We start from the raw sequence: 20,284 nt of genomic DNA on the forward strand, positions 1-20,284 counted from the left end.
ACCGCAGTAATCCATTGGCGGTACACACCACTGCGTTCAAAATACACACACATTTACAAAACACAACCACATTGGACAATTTGAAATACACACACCTGATACACATACACACACCACACCCACAACACTATAAAACACACACCCACATTACCCACAAACCCTTACAACCAAACATTTCATAGAAGGCCAGAGTGAGAGATTAGCTAACACAACACTAGCAACCACAGACACACAACAGCATTTCTTATACAACATCCACGCACCTAAAACAACACACACCAACACATCCCCCCACACATCACAACAGACAGCACCTCAAACATCACCCACATCATGGCACCTCAAAGACACCCCAGATTTTCAGAGGAGGAGCTCAGGGTCATGGTGGAGGAAATCATCCGGGTAGAGCCACAGCTATTCGGATCACAGGTGCAGCAGACATCCATTGCAAGGAAGATGGAGCTATGGCGGAGAATCGTCGACAGGGTCAACGCAGTGGGACAGCATCCAAGAACACGGGATGACATCAGGAAGAGGTGGAACGACCTACGGGGAAGGTACGTTACATTGTATCAAGACACCAGATTGCTGTAGAGAGGACTGGCGGTGGACCCCCACATCCACCCCCCACAGCTAACAACATGGGAGAAGCAAGTCTTGGTAATAATGCATCCTGAGGTCCTCGCAGGAGTAGTAGGACTGGACTCTGGTAAGTCATATCTTAACTACTTTATCTCCCCACCCAACCTGCATGCCATCACATACTCCCACTCTTACCCTCACCCCATTACACCATCATCTCCATATGTCCCAGTATCACAACCCACACATCTCAATACCAAGGCCCTGCATGCAACACCTATGCATGGACCACCGTCACCAAAGCATGTCCAGTACAGAAAACCACACAGGCCCCAAACCAACTAACACAAAAGGACTAACACAATGATGCACGCACAGGAGTAGAGGGCACCTCATCCAATGCACAAGACGGCACACACAGATACTAAAACTATACATTTACATCCCAACAGGACCCATACCCAACGTCACCGGACAGGAGGTGACAGACATATTCATTCCCCCCACAGAAGAGGCCCACAGTGATGACAGCAGCCCTGCACGCTTGGATCAAGATGACCAACCCGTCCCATCAGGGACCTCTGGACAGTCGGTTCCCCTGACACAGTCCCAAACCACCACAGAGCCTCCCCCCTCAGGAAACACCGCCACAGCACCCACCCAGCGGCCCATCCCTCTGTCCCCAGGACACGTCAAGCAGCAGTGTGTCCACCACTACAGGGACCCCAGGCAAACTCACCAACCCAAGACAATCAGGGACCTGGGGTCAGTGGCAGTGGGCACACGGTTCAGGTGACAGAGACACAGGATAACATGGAAGCTGAGAGGACTGCTGTGCGACAGGGGGAGGACAGGCCCAGGGAACCGACACTCCACGAGGCCCTCTCCAACATCATGGGAGCTTACCACCATTCCCATGGGCACAGTACTGGCCAAGTTTCAGGAGACCCAGCGAATGCAGGAGGAACACTACCGGGGGATCAGGGAGGACTTGAAGTCCATTAACACCGCCCTGGTCACCATTGCAGGGGTGCTGGCAGACCTTGTCAACACCATGAGGGACACAGCAGGACACAAACAGGCCCTTGACACTAACCTGGACAATGAACAGCTCTCCACTTCCACCGGCGCTAGTGGACAGGAGGCCCCTCCACAGGACCAACAGGCCACCAGCACCCCACCCCTGCAGAAGGAGAACCAGCCTGCAAATGGTCCCTGAGGTCCAGGAACAAGACAGAGAACATTGCCAAGACCCCCACCAGGAAATAAGACCCTCCTGTCCCACTTTGTCACCCTGTCCACCTTAAACTGCCATAGCTCCACTTCCTATGCCCCATTGGACAATGCACCTGTGAGACCAGGAGACTGAACTCTGCCATAGACATTCCTCCACCATCAGCCCAGCCCATTTCAACCCTCCCTCCACTTATTTGCACAGAAATAGACACCCTTGAATCACAAATCAATCTGGAATCAGTCTGTGCTTTCACAAATGTGTAATTGCAAAATCTCTGGAATATAGCAATGTCAATGTACTTGTTCACATACCAATGTTACACAGCTGTAGGCCAGGAGTAAACATAGCAGAGGGCACACATTGGGACCCAGATCTGTGAAATGAAAAGCCAAAGTGACAAGTCAGGGTCCATACACAGAGGTAAAAAGGCAGACTTATGCTAGGTCCTACAATAGTATGAGATGTGGAAAGCTTTTCCAGCTTCTTACCTGTGTCTCACTGGAAGTATTGCATGATGATGTTGTTTTGGTTGTCTACATCTTCTTCTTCTGCTTCCTCTTCTTCACTGTCCACAGGTTCCACAGCTGCCATAAGACCACCATCAGGCCCATCTTCCTGCAGAAAAGGCACCTGGTGTTGCAAAGCCAGGTTGTGCAACATACAGCAGGGGACGATTATCTGGCACACCTTCTTCGGTGAGTAGTATAGGGATCCACCTCTCAGATGGAGGCACTGGAATCTGGCCTTCAGGAGGCTGAAGGTGTGCTCTATTATCCTCCTAGTTTGCCCATGTGCCTCATTGTAGCGTTCCTCTGCCCTTGTCCTGGGATTCCTCACTGGGGTCAGTAGCCATGACAGGTTGGGGTAACCAGAGTCACCTGCAAATATCGAGGGGCAAATGTTAGACATCCTCCAAACATTAGGGAATCTCCCATACCCAGACAGCAAATGAAACTGTGTGGGGAGTTTAGGCTCACCTATTAGCCACACACAGTGCCTCTGGAGTTGCCCCATCACATAAGGGATGCTGCTATTCCTCAAAATGAAGCGTCATGCACTGAGCCAGGATACTTGGCATTCATATGGAAGATGTACTGGTCTGGCAAACACACCATCTGCACATTCATTGAATGATAGCTTTTCCTGTTTGTGTACACCTATTCATTCTTGTGTGGGGGGACAAATGCCACATGTGTACTATCAATGGCACCAATGATGTTGGGGATATGTCCCAAGGCATAGAAGTCACCTTTCACTGTGGGCAAATCCTCCACTTGAGGGAAAACAATGTAGCTGCGCATGTGTTTCAGCAGGGCAGACAACACTCTGGACAACACGTTAGAGAACATTGGCTGGGACATCCCTGATGCCATGGCCACTGTTGTTTGAAAAGACCCACTGGCCAGGATATGGAGTACAGACAGGACCTGCACTAGAGGGTGTATTCCTGTGGGATGGCGGATAGCTGAAATCAGGTCTGGGTCCAACTGGGCACACAGTTCCTGGATTGTTGCACGATCAAGTCTGTAAGTGATAATTATGTGTCTCTCTAACATTGTCGACAGGTCCGCAAGGGGTCTGTACACAGGAGGATGATGCCATCTCATCACCTGCCCCAGCGGACGTGCCCTATGGAGGAGAACAGTGAACAGAGGGTCATACAACACTTAGGTATCACAATGCTGTTTTGCAAAAACGTAACAATTTCTCTATGTGCCTTTGTCGGTCTGTATTCCTTGCCTAAGTAGGTGTGACAGTTATTTGGCCTGCCATGTGGCCCCCTGAAATGGCGGCTGCCTGACCTGTAAGGTGGGACAAGGGGAACTGAGATAACTGCACTGGCATTGTACACCGTTGCAGTAGGCTGTCGAAGACCGCAGCGTAATTCAGCATTGGTTATCATTGGGCACTATGGGTTCCAGGAGCCAATGACTATTTATGCCGGTGGTGACAGTACGCACCGCCGCAGATGTGGCCACCATTTTCTAACTGTTCACTCACTTTATACCTGACCTTCAACAGGAGAGGACCTACACTGCAAGTGCTGCTGTGACCTGTGTCTGGAAGCGACAATGGCTACAGTATCTGGGGAAAGGGCCCTGGCCTTCAATTCAGAGGAGTTGGAGAATCTAGTGGATGGGGTACACGCAACTGTAGGGTCCTCCAGACAAACAGGTGAGTACACTGTGAGCATTGTGGATGGCACATGATTGTATGGAGTGTTGTGGATGGAATAGGGAGGGGAGGGGGACAGGCCAGCATGTGAGGATAGTACGTGTGTATGTATGTCTGGGACAGGGTGGGAGGTTTTTAGGCTATGTGTGAGAAGAACAGTACGGGATAGTAACATCCATTATTACTTCAATTTTCCTCTAGGTTAGCGCCCACCAGAAGAAGGGGATTTGGCGTGCCATCGCCAAGGAAGTACGGACCCTGGGGTTCTAACATAGATGGAGCACCCACTGCCAGAAAAGATGGGAGGACCTGCGCCGCTGGAGCAAGAAGACAGCGGAGGCCCAGCTGGGGATGGCCTCCCAGCGTTGAAGGGGTGCCCGTCGCACCATGACCACGCTGATGTACCGGATCCTGGCGGTGGCACATCCGGAGTTGGATAGGCGCTTGAGGGCATCACAGCAGCCACAAGAGGGTGAGTACACTCTCATTCAGCTGACTCTGCGCGCTTGATGAGGTGTCTGGGTGGGGGTGGTGGCCTCTGGGTTCCCCTAGGCAAGGGCAGACGCGCAAAGGTAGATCCATTGTTTTGCAGCCTCATTCCCAGTCCAACCCCAAAGGTGGTGTTTGTCCTCTACACCTAGTCAGGCTCCCATGGGTGCCAGCTGTGCATGAAATGGGTCTAGACAGAGTCCCCCTAGGGCATGTGCTTTTCCCTTACACTGTTAGTGCATGTCTTAGTGCATAGGGCTGCTCCCTGTGTGTTGTGTCCGCCAACGGTAGTAGGGTTGCATGCACTGACCATGTGTATCTTCTGCCTTTCCCCCCATTTTGTTTTGTCACCCTGTTTTTGCGTGCATTAGCATCATCTGGCAGAGGAGCAGTGGCATCGTAGCAGGAGGGAGCTGCATCCCACATGGCCCTGGAGGGTGAAGTAACGGAGTCTGAAGGCACAAGTGGGACGGAGAGCGAGGTGAGCTCCACGACAGGGACAGGAGCATACACCAGCAACAGCGACTCCTACTCTGATGGGAGCTCCCTTGCGGTGGCGGGCAACTCTGTGCCCACCGCATCAGCAGGCACAGCTGCCACCCCCCTACCAACACCGTCCTCCCAGCCGCCCCTCAGCATGTGTCCCGTGCCCGCTCACCCAGGTGCGCATCTCCTTTGCCCAGGCACCTCAGGCCCTGCCCCAGTCAGCCCTGCTGCCCTCAGTGAGGAAGCTATTGACCTCCTGAGATCCCTCACTGTTGGGCAATCTACCATTTTGAATGCCATCCAGGGTGTTGTGAGGCATTTGCAGCAAACAAATGCATACCTGGAGGGCATTCATTCTGGGCAAGCGGCCCAACAGAGAGCATTTCAGGCTCTGGCCTCAGCACTGATGGCAGCCATTGTCCCTGTGTCCAGCCTCCCCCTCCAACTTCCACTACCCAGACCCAATCCCCTGTACCTCAGCCTATGCCAAGCACACCATCAGACCAGCATGCATACTCATCAACACACAAGAGTGGACACGGCAAACATAATCACCACACATCCCTCAGTCACTCACACAAGCACCATTCCCATGCAGACACACCAACATCCACTGCCTCCACTGTGTCCCCCTCCTCCATGTCCTCCTCCTCCCTCCCTGCGCTCACACCAGCATGCACTACATCCTCAGCCACTACGTCTATCACAAGCACGCCCATTACCACACACCACTCACGTGCACTCACCACCCCACTACCATTCACACATCCCCTGTGTTCTCTCCCAGTGTGTCTGTGAGCCCTCCTCCCAAAGTACACAAACGCAGGCACACACCCACCCAACAGCCATCCACCTCACAACAGCCTCTGGCCCATGCACCTTCACCCAAATTCAGCAAACGTACACCTCCTACAACCACTACCTCTTCCTCCACTCCCAAACCCCCTCCATCTTCCCATCCCAGTGTGTCTAAAAAAAACTTTTCCTGGCTAGCATTGACCTCTTCCCTACACCTCCCCCCCATCCTTCCCCTAGAGCCAGGCTGTCCAGGTCCCAGCCCGGCACCTCAGCCACCAAATCCCCAAGCACAGTGGTCACAGCAACTCCGGTCTGATCGCGGCTGCCACTCATCAGGGCTGCCAGTGTGCCACCTAGCGAGGCCAAGGAGCAGGCCATTCCGCCACTTGCCAAGGTGAAGAAGGTGCCCACATGCCGGAGTGGGAAGCCGCACCTACCAGCAAGCAAGAGCTCCTCCAAGTTAAAAGGGGACAGTGGCAAGACACCAGCAGCAACATCACATGTGGGGAAGGGACACAAGCCGACGAGCAGGTCAGGACAGGGCACGGAGGCTCCGGCTGAGGGACCAGAGTCACCCCTTCTGTCAACCAGTACAGCAACCTGTACGGCGGTGGACACCGCCACCTGCACCGCCACCTGCCCCACCACCAGCACCACCACCGCCACCAGCAACGGTACCAGCACGTCTGCTGCCTCTGCAACAGTCCTCAGCATCATCCCGAGTGGGCAGCCGTCCGAGGCTGCAGGAGACGTCCTGCTGTGTCCCTCAACAAGTGCAGACACATCGTCCACAGCCTGCACCTCTGCCACAGACACCGCCACAACCACCGCCGCAACCATGCCACCACCCGCGACGTGCTCAGACAGTGGCACCACAGCTGACATGGCTATCATCCCCAGTGGGCAGCAGTCTGAGGCTGCAGGAGACGTCCTGCTGTGTCCCTCAACAAGTGCAGACACATCGTCCACCGCCTGCACCTCTGCCACAGACACCGCCACAACCACCGCCGCAACCACGCCACCACCCGCGACATGCTCAGACAGTGCCACCACAGCTGACATGGCTATCATCCCCAGTGGGCAGCAGTCTGAGGCTGCAGGAGATATCCTGGACCCTGCCCAGCGTCCATGAGGCATGACTCTCAGCCATGTTTGTACCTGCAGGTGGCAGACGAAGTCACAGCAGTGTGGAGTGTGTCTCTGCCTCCATGGCGTATCATGCTACCTGTTCCCAGGCAATCTCGTGGCACACACACCCAGGTGAGGGAATGAGACCTGCCACACTGCATGTGAAGCACTCTGGGCACAAAGCCCCCTCCAGAACCAGTGGAGAGATACATCCACTTCCTCAGTCCTTGGCAGAATGAAGCACTCTGGGCACAAAGCCCCCTCAAGAACCAGTGGAGATTCACATCCTCTTCCTCAGTCGTTGGCAGGATGAAGCATTCTGGGCACAAAGCCCCCTCCAGAACCAGTGGAGTGATACATCCACTTCCTCAGTTCTTGGCCGGATGAAGCACACAGGGCACAAAGCCCCCTCCAGAACCAGTGGAGACTGACATCCACTTGTGAGACTGTTGCTTTGCACTCCCCAGAATAGTGCAGTGGGCAAACCACCCACTGGAAAGACTTGTGAGACTGTGGCTTTGCACTCCCCAGGATAGAGCAGTGGGCAAACCACCCACTGGAAAGATGTGTGAGACTGTGGCTTTGCACTCCCCAGGATAAAGCAGTGGGCATGGAGCTCCCTTGTGGAGCAGTGGTTTCATGCGTTCACCCGGCTGAGGTGCCCCCTCTCCCCCTCCCCCTGAGGTGCCCGTTTCATATCGATCTGATGCCCCTGCAGTGTTCTCTCTGTTTCGGAGTCAGGTATCTTGTGTGGGCTTTGTCCATGCATTTTGGGACACTGATCCACGGACGATGTTTGATTAATATCCGGACTTGTGCAGTTGGTGTACATATTTGTATATACTGATTTTTTAAATTGCACTATCTGATTTTTCTTGATTACAATTGTTACAATCATTTCCTTTTGTCCTTGCATTCTTCCAGGGGATGAGGGGATGTATATGTAATGTTGCTGCATGTATTTGTATGTATGGTGTTGTGGGTGAGGGTGGGGGTATTGCATGTTGCGTGTGTGTGTCATTCTCTTTTCCCTCCCACCCTCCCCTGTGTTGTAGGTGCAGTACTCACTGTGGTTGTTGACTGCGTCTTTCCTGCTCCTGATAGAAGAGAAGGAAGACCAGCATGGGCAGGACCTGTAGTTCAGGCTCCATGGCATCCTGGTTTCTCGTTGGGTGTCGAGAGGTGAGTGGTTTCCAATTCCTGTTTCACCGTGCTTTTGATAGCATTGGTACGCCCAGGAAAAGGTGGCAGAAAGGCCTCTTGTAATAGTGTGTGCGGTACATTGTCCTCCACCTGTCTGTTGCCGGTTACCGCTGCGGTGTTTGTTTCTACCGCCATGGCGGTCGGAGTGTTAAAGTGGCTGTCTATGTTGGCGGTTTCCGGCATGGTCATGATTCAATTATTTTTTCCTCCGGGCTGTTGGCGGTATTACCAGTGCTTTAACACCGACCGCCAGGGTTGTAATGAGGGCCTATATGTCCAACCTTAACCATACACTGCACCCTGCCGTTGGGGCTACCTAGAGACTACCTTAGGGGTGTATGACATGTAAGAAAAGGGAAGGTTTAGGCCTGGCTAGTGGGTACCCTTGCCAAGTCGAATTTACAGTTAAAACCGGGCACACAGACACTGCAGTGTCAGGTCTGAGACATGATTACAAAGCTACATATGTGGGTGGCACAACCAGTCCTGCAAGCCCACTATTAGCATTTGATTTACAGGCCTTGGGAACCTCTAGTGCACTGTACTGGGGACTTACTAATAAATCAAATATGCCAATCATGGATAAGCCAATCACATACACATTTTGTAAAGGAGCACTCGCACTTTAGCACTGGTTAGCAGTGGTAAAGTGCCCAGAGTAACAAAAACAGCAAAATCAGAGTCCAGCACACATCAACAACCTGGGGAACAGAGGCAAAAAGTTAAGGGAGACCACGCCAAGGATAGAAAGTCTAACAGTGTATGTATGTCATGTGTGGGGTATTCATACTGTCTAATGTGGGGTTGGTTTTAGACCTGACAGCCTTAGGGTGGTCACCCCTAACTTTTTGCCTGCCTCCCTCCTCTTTCTTGACACTGTTTTTGCTGGTTTTCTGACTCTGCACACTTTACCACTGCTACCCAGTGCTAAAGTGCATATGCTCTCTCCCTTCAAACAAGGTAACATTGGTTCACACCCAATTGGCTTATTTAATCTACTTCAAAGTCCCTAGTAAAGTACACTACATGTGCCGGGGCCTGTAGATTAAATGCCACTGATTGTGCCACCCACATAAGTAGTCCCATAACCATGCCTCAGGCCTGCCATTGCAAGGCCTGTGTGTGCAGTTACACTACCACTTTGACTCGACATTTAAAAGTACTTGCCAAGCCTTAAACTCCCCTTTTTTTACATATAAGTCACCCCTAAGGTATGCCCTAGGTAACCCATAGGGCAGGGTGCTGTGTAGACAAAAGGCAGGACATGTACCTGTGTAGTTTACATGTCCTGGTAGTTTAAAACGTCTAATTTTGTTTTTGTACTACTGTGAGGCCTGCTCCTTTCATAAGCTAACATTAGGGCTTCCCTCATATATTGTTTGAGTGGTAACTTCTGATCTAAAAGGAGTAGGCAGGTCATATTTAGTATGGCGAGAATGGTAATACAAAATCCTGCTGACTGGTGAAGTTGGATTTAATATTACTATTTTTGAAAAGGCCACTTTTAGAAAGTGGGCATTTCTCTGCACTTAAGTCCCTCCGTGCCTTACAATCCACATCTGCCTAGGTTCAGTGACAGCTGCCTTGTGCTCAGACACACCGCAACACAGGATACTCAGCCTCATTGCATACCTCTGCATTTTCAATGGGTCTTCCTGGGCTGGGAGGGTGGAGGGCCTGACACTTGCATGTCAAAGCAAAATAGCCTGCCCTCACACAAAGGACTGGTACACCCTCTACTACTGGGACCCTGGCAGACAAGATTGAATGAAAGGGGACCTTGTGCACTTCTAAGCCACTCTTTGAAGTCTCCCCCACTTCAAAGGCACATTTGGGTATTTAAACAGGGCCTCTGCCCATATCAACTCAGACACTTCCTGGAGAAGAGAACCTGAACCAGAACCTGCATCCTGCCAAGAAGACCTGCCTGGCTGCTCAAAGGACTCACCTTTCTGCTCTCTGTGAAGGACTGCTGCCTTGCTGTTGCCCTGCTGCCTTGCTGCTCTTTGGCTGTGGTGAAGAAGTGCTCTAAAGGGCTTGGATAGATCTTGCCTCCTGTTCCCTGGAGTCTCAGGACCAAAAATACTTTATCTCTTCAAGAAGGACACCTTGTGCGGCAAAATTTGATGCACAGCCTGCCAGAAATGACGCACAGCCTGCACCGCAGTGAAAATTTCACCACACGCCAAACCAGAACGATGCAGCCCGACTTCACAACGAGAAGATCGACACAGCTCAAGTGTAGCAACCAGAAATTCTATGCATAGCCTCACCAGATTGACGCATAACTGAGTCAGAACGACACAGCCCGACTTCCAGAAATTAATCGAAGCAGCACCTGCCGTGCAGTAGAAAATTCAATGCAACACCCACTGGATCAACGCAGCTCCTGTGACTTCATCCTGTCAGCGCTGAAAATCCACGCATCATCCCTGGGGCGTCTGAAAACCCGGCAATCCGAAGAGGATCCATGACTGAGCACCAGAAGTCGACGCACAGCTGTTTCTGCATAAAAACTAAAAGATGCATTGCCGTGTGTGGCCAGAGAAATCTGCACCTCCTCCTCAGTGGTTCTTTGCGGAGATTTTTCATGCAAAATAGGTACTTTGTGCTTGAAAGAGACTTTGTTTGCTTTTAAAGGACTTAAGAAACTTTATATCACTCTTCAGTGATATCTCAACATGTACTTATTGCATTTTAATCATTTTGACCTGCATCATATTAGATAAATATTATATATTATTCTAAACCCTGTGTGGTGTATTTTTGTGGTGCTATATTGTGTTATTGTATGATTTATTGTACAAATACTTCACACATTGCCGTCTAAGTTAAACCTGACTGCTCAGTGCCTAGCTACCAGAGGGTTGCCACAGGATAATTTGGATTGTGTGTTACTTACCCTGACTAGAGTGAGGGTCATCCTTGCTTGGACACGGGGTAACCTGACTGCCAAATAAAGACCCTATTTTTAACAGCTGGGTTGTGGAGGAGGTGATATTTTGACTGCGGTGGTCCTCACTGCCAATGGTTTTCTGCTGTGAAATGATCGGTCTGCTGATTTGTGGGTCGTAATATGGAGGGCAGGATGTTGTTGGCATGGCGGGGCTAGTAGTGGGGCTGCCTCTCTCCCACCCTCAGTCGGCCTGGCAACGTCAGATTTGTGGCTGTTTTTGGGCGGTCCTCAGTAGGTGACTCGTAATACTGCATTCGGGATACCATCATTACTGGAGGAATTTTGGCACACACCATCACTGCAGTCTTCCGACAAGACTGCCAAACTCGTAATTATGGCCAAAGTCCACAACATCCGGCAAGTATACATCTGTAAGTATAAAACAGAAAATATGTTACATAATTTTGTATGTCAATAATAAATGTATTATACATATAAAACATTTAATTCTTTATAATATTACACGTTTTTCAAACATAGCGACAGAAGGACGGGTACACATCACATCACCGAAAGGAAAGCAATTACTATCTCACATAAACTTCACTTACAGTCAAAAAAGTACATGCACAGAAACTATCAATTGGAAATGTAATAAATATTACTCTAAATATTAATCTAGTGCTTGCTATGAAAGGGCCACTACAAAAGATGATATAAATAATGTAAGGGAACACAACTACACTCCAAATGTCACCAAATTAGAAGTAGGCAATTTAATGCAAGATTTAGGAGAGATAAGCACTAGCTCCCAGAAGCCTACAACTAAAATACTAAAATATATACTCCTAAAGTCCCCAAACACATCACAGGCCAGCTACCAGCTATACCCACCTTAAGACACTTAATAGCACAAAGGCCACCAGTAATACCCCTCTTGCCCCTAAAAGAAACCACACATAATGAGTAACCTTTCCTCTTACATGATAACCTTAACAAAGAAAAAATGAATCCTAATATTTTCTACTGCAGGTAACTTATAAAACCAAACCAATGTCAATCATGGATAATGGATAGGGCATTTAAAATGTGCCCCAAACCATTTACTCAGATATACGCCATACATGGTAAATAGCAAACCAGTAATACACCCTTATATATGTTTTACTAGCTATTTAGCAACATAGCACTTAATACAAACAACTTAACCACTTTAAAAGTAAAACTAGCAACTACTGTCCATCCAACATAATAATAGATTTTGAACAAGCCATGATTCACACTATTTTAAAACTTTACCCACAATAATTTGTAGAAGGCTGTTACTACCGTTTTATTCAAAGCATGTGGAGACACTTCCAACAATCTGCAGTAAGTGTAGAATATGCAACAAAGAGATATTTTGACTCTGAAATCAATACATGATTGCAATAGCCTATATCTCTGTCACGGAGGTAGCTAACCACTACAATCTACTCATAGAAAGCACCCTAATGTTTTTATTAATTACATTTAACAAATGTAAAGAATATTTACCTTAACAATGCAACATTTAAATATTTAATTGGAAATGTTTGAGCAGTTCGAAAAAGCCTATAACATATTTTTAAATATTTACAGTACACACATATATATCTAATGATTTTACAAAAAATAAATAATAGTTATAATTTTATGTTATTATTATTAGTATAGTAGTACAAATAATAATAACACTATTAATACACATACTATTAATAATAATTAAAAAACATAATTTGCAAAATGTAAACCAACTGCATATTTATAGTAAATTAACACAACATCAAATTAAAATATTATTTTAAAAACCTCACAACTCCTATCCTCTAAATACCCAACATCCCGCTCCTATAACATAATTACAAATACATTAATTATGGACATTAATATAATACATTTAGATATTTGCAATTTTACCTAATAAATCAAATAATTAACAAAACACACTAACACAAAATTAGTAAACAGCTATAAACATGTTAACACAAAATTAATAAACAACTAAAATAAAACATACAACAAATAAAACTTATGCATTAATATCTAAAATGATACTATGTACAATAATATTTTAGCTAAAAAAAATTCAACAAGATTAAAAACAATACTTGAATATATCTTACCTTTGCTATTCCTGCCAACATTTTTGACATCTTGATATTCTTGACATGATATTTTTGTATCACAATAGTTTTTTATTATTTATTTTGTCCAAACACCACACCTGACTTGTGTGACTGGGCTATTCCCTGTGAAAGGAAAGGCTCCCTAAGCCCCTTAAGACACGAGGAAACATTAATAATTTGCTTTGCAAATTGACTCATTCTGACAATAAATAGCTGCAGTATTTAGGCATAGTATGCTAAGCATGGTTTCTATAATATTTGGTTCCTGAAGATGAATCCTTGGCATGTTGAACCTGGCAGGTTTCTCTAGATGTTAAGCCATTTTTGAAAGGTAGAAAGTATGTTATAGCACCCCTTTGTGACATGTTGGGCCATATTGGGTAATTTCAGATTCACGCTACTACTAGTTAGAGTATTTGCAGCATAGTGAAGGAACATTATCCTAAGAAACTATCAGGCTGCTGCAAACAATGTAAATATATCTAAAGCAGATATATGACCTCACAAGGCTATATTTCACAAGAGGCCAGTGTATCCTGGAGCAGTGTCAGTCATTTGTAGGCCATATCTGATGGACTCTGACCCAACACAATAGGGTAATCAAAGCACAACACTATATTCATATATGGAGTATCCTCATTGAACATTGCTCCTGAATGGCTGGTAGATTGAGCTAGTGACAACCACATATGTGTCAGAAATAGGAAGGGTCATGAAAGCTACTATCTTAAGAACTTGCAATCTTTTCACGCAGCAAATTCTTGCTTGGCATACCATATGTGAAAGGTGAGAAGGTAGTTTATCTAATCCCCACCAAATTAGTGGCTTTCCTGCTGTGAAATAGTGTTGATTCCACCTTCTAGATCAGCGTCTCACACCCAACACTGTAGCATCCTTTAGGGGTTCATCATTTCCCCTCTGTTATTTAACATCTACCTAATCCCCTTACCAGACCTGATTAAGTCATTCACCCTCACCTGTTACAACTATACATATGACAACCAAATAACATAAAAAAGGAAGGTCTGGACCTCTTCACTTTAATAGTTAATGAATGGCTTTAGGCCACCAACACATGGATGAAAAATAAACATATTACCCTGTGGTGGTCACCGCTAGGTAGCTATAGAGAGAACCTAGTTTCTCTATAAAAAGTGTTTACTTGCCTATATCTTTTGTTCCACTTGACGAATCTTCACAACATTTTCTAAAACAATTTGCCAGTCCCATCAGCTGCTGCCTGAAAAGTTTCAGGGTGATCTTCTTAGGGGGGCCAAGAAAAAAGAGTGGTCCCAAAACATGTTTTCCCCATTCATTTTTCCATGGGGATTTTGAACAGCAATAGTGCAAATACTACTGGATGGAATTACACCAGATTTGTCAGAAAGGTGGTTCCTTTTCCAGAAAGAGTGTTTTTTTGTTTTGGTGTACTTCGGTTCAGTAGTTTTTGTGAAAATAAAGGAAAAACAAATGTGCGTATCTAGGGACGCAAATGATTCACAATCCCTAATGATCTTGTGTTGAGATCTGATTAGCTGATAACACTTCAACAACAGAAGCTGTGGAAGTATTGTCAGCCATCTTGGGATAGCCGAGTACCAAAATAAAAATAAAAAAAACAACAAAAAAAAATGAGGTCGGGATATGAACACCCTCACCCCTTAGTTCTGGTGGCAGGGTCCCAAGAGGAACACCCTCCCGGCTAAAAAAGCATCTTTTTCAATTTTACGAGCAGAGACATGGTGGATCCACAAATCCCCTCATAAAATAAAAAAATAATGAAGTGCAGTCTCCCGTGCTTTGTTAGTTTAATGCCCCCGGGTGAGCCAAGTCACAGGTTTTTCTTTCTTTTTAACTATAACTCGTGCCCTAGGGTAACTATAACTCATGCCCTCAGCATGCACAGTTATTTCATCTAAAATGTTACTGCAAATATTACATTGATATTAATAATGAAGTTATCGAAGATGTCATGAGTGCCATAATTTGTGGGTTAATTAGCAGTGCGTGACGAGGGCATGAGTTATAGTTACCTTAGGACACGAGTTGTAGCTACTTAAGGTAACTAACTATAACTGGTGAATTTCTATGGTTTTGTACTGTTAAAGTCTGAGCCTAACTATAATGTCCCTGTAACCTTTGTTTTTTTAAGTGATTAAAGCTAAATACTGCAAAGACAGAGATTATGATCTGGGACAATGGTGAAAATACCAGCCTACTGCCATATTGCCTATCGTTCATGAGACCCTTCCAACAATATCTAGAGGAGTCAGAAATCTAGTGTAACTTTGGAATCAGACATATATTTGATATCACAAGTTAATAATGTCAAACAGACTGCAGTCTACACAATGAGAACAATACATTGTAGCCTCCCATACCTTGGATACCTACGGAAATCGCAAGTCATTCTCACACGCATAAACTAGGAGCTTCACCATGCCATGCTATGGCAGATCTCATTCATCATAGACAAAATACAACTCATCTAAATGTTTCTACAAGACTTATTCTCCACCTTCACCCAAGAGAAAACAAGACTCCAATCTTGCAATCACTTCACTGGCTGTCTATAGTAAGAAAGGCAATGTGAAAGGCACTTTGCATTGTACACAGAGCCTCCAAGCAACAAAACCACTGTAGCCACAAGCTAAATTCAAATAATATAACCAAAACAGGAGACTTGTGCTCCAGGCTTGCACCTCTTATCATCACATCACCTTAACATAAGACATTGTTAGGAGGCCCTGCATTCTCAGTACAAGCCATCAAGCTCTGGGACCCATGCCAGCCAGCATTTGAAGCATCCAGGAGCATAAGCATTTCAGTAGACAGTTGGAAACATGGCTTTGTCCAAGACAACTATACCACCACACATTCCGGCAACAGAATCCAGAAGAAGAGTCATAACCAAAACCTCAATCTTCAGCTTACAACCCATAGATTGAAAACAACTAAACCAGCAAACTACTTTTGAACGGCAGGTAAGGTAAGGAGGGCTGGTGTATGGTTCACTTGGGTATTTTATAGCTATGTAATTTCATAAAGAGCATTTCTGACCCACACTATACTAATTCACATAAGATATCTCTGCTTGGAGGGTTTATATCACCTTTAGTGTGCAGCCAATAAACCAAGTTTCCTCAAATTAATAGGAAAGGAATAATTGAAGAAAGCCAATAAACCAAGTTTTCTCAAATTAATAGGAAAGGAATAACTGAAGAAATAAACACACAATGGGTCATTAATCTAGTCCACGACTGCAGGTCTGAAATATCTATACACTATGGCTGCTTCTTTACATCCCCCAAAGACACGCAGGTATGGGATGATTATAGCAATGCCATGGGCAGCTCAGGCCTAAATTTCTGATTGGGCAACCCAGTGCAGAAGCTAGCTAGGAAGACTATAATCATACCATAAAGGGACCTGTAGAGCTGTTCAAAGCTGCCATGGTACTGAAAAACCATAAAAATGCATGTCTTGGACTCTCACACCTCATCATGAACCACACTGTTCTGCACCCATAACATCCCATAACATGATAACCACACCTTAATGGTCATAAAGAACATGGAAATGGGAAACAGCCTTTAAAATATAGGTATTAGCATGTAGTGCCTTTATCACATAGACTTTACCACAGAAATGTTTACCACACATATGCCTTTATCACCCATGCCTTTACAAAGGTGTGTGTATAAACTTTCCTACATGGGAAGCACTATTTTTACCATCACATGAAAGAGTTCTGCAAAATATAAGGTCAATCAAGAACAAGGACAAAAATGATCCTGTTGCTCACCATTTTGAAGAGGAACTTAGCAGCAATGACAGAGCTTTGCCATATTTTGTAATTGATGCAGTGCCTAGAGGTAATAGAGGGGGTGATAAGGGAAGGACCCTGACACAACTGGAGTCCTCATACATTATTAGATTGAATACAAAACCCCCCTGGGGATTTAACATAGAAAATAATCTTTATGCACATCTTTAACCCTGCCACCCATTTCTTTTAACCACTGAGGAGTACATTTAGAAGTCATGTTTGTAAAAATAGCAAGCTATTGAGCAATGTGGTTTTTACACTTAGTCACTTTAGAAATGGGTAGGAAGAGTTTGAATGATGGAAATGAACTAATCGTTAGAGGTTAAAGGATATTCAATATTATTTAAATGAGATAAATAAAGGAACGAAGCAAAAAAGGTGTACCTACTTGGGCTTGATGGTTTTATTATAAGCAGTATGTCGCTGAGATCATAAGCAAGTTAATGTATCTCTAATAGCAGTTAATGTATGCCAATATACTGAGGTACAATTAATGGGCCATTTTTGTAAATTTTTGAAGACTTTAATTAGGAATCGGCCTTGAATTAATATATGTAGTTTATGCCATTTATAATGTAACCTTGGTAAAATGTTGTATTTTATACAAATAACCAGAGGATTCAAATGAAATGAATGGTTAACTTCCAAATCAAAATACTGCATTATTGAGCTATACATTTTTGCCTCATCTTATAAAAGGAGAAAAGAACACAAGCACTTTTTCACAGTATGTCATTGCTGCCCATTACGATATAATCTGTTTGCGCTTCATAGCACGTAACTGAGATTGCCCCTTCTTACTGAGATCAAGGCTGAGAGGCAGCCGAAAAGTGTCATGGTCACACTTTAATAAATATGGATGGAAATTTGGAACTCAGGAATGTCGGTTATCAATGTTTTCCCTGAATGAGAAAAGTTGGAGTTTTTTCACAGAAATTGCTGACCACTTTTACACCTACACACCCTTCATTTCGGAGCACGACAGCCAGCAAACCCAGGATGATATATATATATATGTGTGTGTGATTATCTACTGGCAGTCACCACTAGGTAGTTTAGTTAGGACCACCTTTTCTTAGGATTAGTGTTTTTTGTTTTGCAAATAACTTTGGTGACGTTTGACAAATTTTAACAAAATTTTCAAAACTAGTTTGCCACTCACTTCAGCTGCTGTCGTAAAATTTCCAAGGTGATTCATTAAACGGGGGCAATAAAAAGGGGGGTCTCAAAATGCTATTTTCCCATGCTATTTCCATGCTAATTTTTACACTCAACTACAGCACTGCAACGAGAAAGTGCTGGCACCCTCTTGGGACCAATTTACCAGATAGCGCCGCGTTGAAATTCATTGTAGTGGCTGGTAGGTCTTGATGGTCACAACAAGGAGAACGTATAAAGGGTGATGACAGATTCTATTTACAATATAAATCATTTGTTGATGGTACAATACTAATTTTAGACATTGTAGTGTGTTCCTAGGTAAATTTTACATGTGAAAAAGACTTCTGCTGGTATTTCATGAATCATGTTTGAGAGAAAACTATTTTCTCATGATTTTCCCATAGAGGTTATAGAAGGTGCTCTAGAAACTAAAATGAGAGCATATTGTCTGGAAATTTATGTTATCTTTCTCAGCTATATGAGAACGAAGTCTGACATTCTAAGTAAAACGTGTTCTTCCAAGGGAAGCAGCCTGTCTGTTGATTTACTTGTGTTCTACTGCAGCCTCACAGAGTGTTCTAAAGAGCAACTAGAGGGCTAACAGTCTTCCTTATGACACAAGTCATGCCAAAAGTGTGGCACACCTAAAGCCATCTTGATATAATCAAACTTGTAAAGCTTAAAATATTTCATCTATAAAGGAACAAAATTAGGGGGTTCATTTTGTCATGGAAATGATCATTAGCACTATAGAAAGCAATTACAACACATTTTAAGTGAGTTGTCAAATATCTTGATTGTCTATTTCATTAAAACATTCTGACATGCAGACTGAAACATTCACTTTTCATAGCAGCAGCAGACTGCTAGTTAACTCACTGTTGATCAGTAACTTGGCTACAGTATTCTAATGAGCAACTAGAGTGCTAACATTCAGAATTGATGCCAAAAGTGTAGCACATTTGAATGCCATCTTGATGGAATCACAGTAGAAACTGAAAGCATTTTCTACTGAGGATACTGCAGGAAATTAGGGAGCTTCATAACAAATACGTCTCCCAAGATGGTCACCAGGAAAGAAAGAGCCAAATGTAGCACAACCGTCACCCAAATATAGGCCACGCATAGCCCAATGACAGAAGTATAGAAAACATTTTTATTTTTTTGCAGTTGCATGTAGCACAGACTTGTCCGGATGGTATTGCAGTGCTTTACATGAGCATCAATTACATTAGACACAGACACATTCATTTTGGTTTAGGCATGGGTAGATTAAGTGAGCTGCCCAGAATCACAGGATATCAAGCTGACGCTGAAACTCAAATTTGGTTCCCCGGGTGCAAAGTCTAAAGCGCTGGCCATAACACCACATCCTCTCCTCTGAGTGTAACATATAATCAAGTCATCAACTGGATTAAAAAAACATAAATATAGCAATTATTTTAAAAGTGCTCTGTCACTATTTGAGAACTCAGAAAATACGTCCTCTTTTTAGTTTTTAGAGCATTAACTACAAATTCAATGGGAATAAGATTCCCTCTTTTTTATAATTTCTCAAGAAAATGCTTTAGGTATTACAGTTTCAATTACATTAAGATTACATATTTCTGTAATAAATATAGAATGTTAGCAATCTAGTTTTTCATTAGAATACTTTGGGGAGGCAGAGGTCAGGGTCACGGACTCAGATAATTGAGGGCTGGGAGGAGGATGCAGAGGCAACAAATTGACAATGATGGGCAGGTGATATGGTCAGTGGCAGCTCAACAAACCATGGAGGGCAGGCAAGATGGGCTATGGCAATATGACAGACAACAAAGGGAAGAAGGAAGAGGCACTCTCAGTACAACCAGGCATGCCATCAGACCCAATTCATGCAGGAGACGCCTGATTTGTTTTTAGACCAAAAGGGCTTTATTTTATTTGTCTCCTGCCTAAAATCTCCTCTTTTTTAATGGAAGTCAATGGGAAAAATCAATTCCCTAATATTTCTTTTTTCAAAATCTCCCTCTTGCCAAGTTCAAAATGTTGGCAAGTATGGTACATTAGATCACGGAGTGCAGGATGAATGAGATAAGTACATGGACTCGGATAACAGAGGCCAGGAGGTAGATAGGCAGGGGCACCAAACTTACCTTGAAGGTAGCAGCACA

Source organism: Pleurodeles waltl, chromosome 2_1, assembly GCF_031143425.1.
Source record: "Pleurodeles waltl isolate 20211129_DDA chromosome 2_1, aPleWal1.hap1.20221129, whole genome shotgun sequence".
Classification (NCBI taxonomy): domain Eukaryota; kingdom Metazoa; phylum Chordata; class Amphibia; order Caudata; family Salamandridae; genus Pleurodeles; species Pleurodeles waltl.